Source organism: Pteropus vampyrus, unplaced genomic scaffold (assembly GCF_000151845.1).
Source record: "Pteropus vampyrus isolate Shadow unplaced genomic scaffold, Pvam_2.0 Scaffold69, whole genome shotgun sequence".
NCBI classification, from domain to species: Eukaryota; Metazoa; Chordata; class Mammalia; order Chiroptera; family Pteropodidae; genus Pteropus; species Pteropus vampyrus.
Genome location: NW_011888850.1, coordinates 845,777 through 849,150, shown reverse-complemented (window position 1 = coordinate 849,150; position 3,374 = coordinate 845,777). Strand labels below are relative to the sequence as shown.

General features: G+C 43.2%; 1 pseudogene; it reads right to left on the bottom strand.

Annotated features, from left to right (window-relative positions):
• Positions 1–3,256: 3,256 nt before the first annotated feature.
• Positions 3,257–3,374, bottom strand: LOC111740903 (annotated as a pseudogene).

Here is a 3,374-nt window from a genome sequence, read left to right as displayed (position 1 = left end):
GAGTGTTGACTTTGTCCCAGGCATTGTGATGGGTGCTGGCAGTGTGAAGTTGACTAAGAAACTGCCCCTGCCCTCAAGGAACTTAAAGTGAGGGTCGCTCCTTGATAGAAGGCCACACAATGTGCCAAGGGCAGAGCACAAAGCCACCAAGCCCAGCCCGCTGAGGGGTCAGTGGCAGCTTCCAGGCTGAGTGGATACCTGCTCCGAATCCAGCATTACCAGCAGGAAGCTGACAGCAGCACATCAAATATAGGAGAAGGAAAACTCAAAGAGGCAGAGAAAGTTAAAGAAGAATCACAGAGTAGAAGGGACTTTACAGGGCATCCAGAATTTTCTCTGATAGAGTAGAGCCAGTCTTAGGCTGTTCTCTAAAAGCAGAGTCGGAATGTATGGTGGAATGTAAGGCTCCGTGAAGGCTCTGTTTCCTTCTCTACTAGATCCCTCAATTCAGCAGATTGCCTGGAATATGTTTGGGTAGCGGAGAAGAGACTCTAGTGAAAGAGATTCTACATTTATCCCCCAAAGTAGTCGCGTATCATACCATAAAACTCTTTAAGGCTCCCAATTGTGGTAGCGGTGGGGTCTTAGCCCCAGCTGTAATTTGCCAGTCACCCTGAGTATGAATTTATCCGTGCATTCCCAGTACATGGCCTAGGGCTTAGGGCTTGGTGCAGTCAGTGCGTGATACAACCTGTTGGATTTCCTTTCTTGGTGTGTATTTGGCCTGCCTTTCACACATATGATGAGCTACCTGTAGATCAGGCATCCCAGGGCCCTGGGAGGCATTGGACCCCTTTTTGGCTAGTTTTGCTGTTAGTGGACCAGAGCCTCCTCGACCCATGTTTCTCTGTGGAGAAACTTCTTCCAGATACTACCCCTAGCCTCTGCCCACCCTTTCCTCATTCTCTTCCAGAAAAGGAAGGAATTTCAATAAAATTCTGTGCTAACATGAATTTTGAGAGCATGCAAACTTGAGTAGGCTTGTTGGTTTCCATCCTATGCCTGTCCCTTGTTCCGGATGGAATAGGCTAAGATTCTTTCCTGATGGGAGGGGAGACAGGGTATAAGAAGTGACTGCCATTGATGCTTTTCTTGGTTCTATGTACAGTCAACTGGGAAATTACAAGTGTCACTACCTTTACCTTTGTGTTTTATCGATGGTCCAAACCAAGCAAAAGATAATTTTTCTTATTAGCCCTGCCAATAACACGATCCTGCATTTTACTCACTTTAAAGTTTTTGTCCCCACATATGTTATGGCAGGTGACATCCAAAGGCTCATTTTTCTCATTAGAGGGCTGTCCGCTGTGAGGATTCACATTCTTTCTCTTTCCTCACTGCCTGGGATCAGGATAAGGAAACGGTGACCGAAGGTCTGGACTGAGAAGGGGAGGAGGACAGACTCAGGTCTAAGACACCATCTCATCAGTAGAGAAGCTGACACTTTAATTTCCATTCCGTCTCTTATGTCTGAGTTATTTCTGAATGTGGAAGGGGAAGAAAGCCATTACTTACGACCCTCCCCAAATCCTGCAGTTGCCTGGTCCTCATTCCCAGGAGATCCTACGACTTGCGATTCTCAATGGACTAATATCAGACAAGGATCTGGGACATTTGCTTTCATAAATTAGTTGGCCCATTCATTTACTTGTGTCTTTGTGTTTAGTGCACGTTTTATTGTGTTTCTGTAGTGCAGAGTCAGAAGATAAAGCAACTGTAGACATCTATGATTTAAATGATCACTCTAGTTGGGTAACACTTTAATTGGTGTCACTGGACCGTTGGCCGCATGCAGGTCTTGGCCCAGCATCCTGCCTTTTCTAAGCAGCTGTAGGCTTGTTTTCAAGCCAAGAGAGAACGTCTGCCCTTGCTGAGGCCTGTTGGTTTTATCTGCCTAAATAAACCTGTGTGGCTGTAATTAGTGGGTGTGTAACTAAGTTTCCTGGAAGCCCAGGGATATGAACCCCCACCTGGATACAGATAGAGTAATTGAAAAGTCCTCTCTCAGGTTTATTATTTACAAACCTAAGTACTGTCGGGCACAATTTTTTTTTTAAGGAAACATCTGAATTAAAATATAAAATAGAATTCTATTTAGTTACATATTCAATATGTCACCTTTATTGATAAGAATGATCTGGTTTGTTGTAAAATAAGTAAAATAAAAACATTCTTTAACTCCGCACCTTTTTGCAACTAGCCTCTCATTTCTCCGTTTCTCTGTAGTGAAACTCTTCAAAAGCATTGTCCATGTTTGTCTTTAATTCTTCTCCTCAATTCTTCTCTGAATGGAATTATGTTAGGCAGCCACTGAGAGGGTCCTCAATGACATCTCCTTGTGTGATCACCTCCCTTGAGTGTGGGCTGGCCTAGTGCATTTCTTTTAATGAATAGAATCAGCAAAAGTTATGAGATGATATATGAAAAGATGCTCCACATCATGTGTCATTAGGGAATGAAAATTAAAACAATGCGATACTGCTTTACATCTATTATCCAAAACACTGAGTGGACATGACAAAGAGCCTCCTCTGGGATGGAGAGTAATTGCAGATGAGCTTTGTTCAGTTGTATATTTATGTGATTGTTCAAACCAACATGTCAGGCTTAAATTTCAAGAGGGATTGTGACTGCTTAATTTCTGTATATAAAATCTAGGCTGCCTGAACCCCATGCAGGCAATTATAATAAATGCCTTTCATAGAAACGATGATAAATATGTGAAGCCACTTGATTACACTATCTTTTCTGATGAATGAATATTTATGACCCACATTTGGAAGGCTGGAAGTAGCTGCCAGGCCCGTCCAAACTTGTGCTGGGTAACCGAATGCAGCGTTGCCACAAATGGCTTCTCCTAAATTATGCTTTAAGCTTTAGAAAAATTATAATGAAACAATGGGTAATCCTTTTGTTCTCTCCAGAGATGTAAATTCCTAACCCCTGAAGTGACTATGCCTCTGTGTGGCCATGACTATCCCACTTTGAAGGGGAGCAGCAGGGTCTGCTCAGCGTCTTCTGCTACCATCCTGAGTCTTTTCTCCTCTCTTTGCCAAATATAGCCTTTGAGTTGGGTCCGTGTCATCACAAGTGCTGTATGTGCTGTATGGAGAGCCGACTAAGATTCTGTATTTCTTTTATTGCTGATCTGCACCCCCTTAAGAGTCAGCATTTTGCTAGGGGCTTTTATATGTTACTCGAGTCAAGTAAATTTATTCCAATTCTATCTATCTATTTATTTATTTATTATTATTTATGCCTACAGCACACCTGGTCTTCCTAGGTGGTCTCCCATCCAAGTACTAACCAAGCCCGACCCTGCTTAGCTTCCGGGATCAGACATCGGGCTTGTTCAGGGTGGCATGGCCATAGAC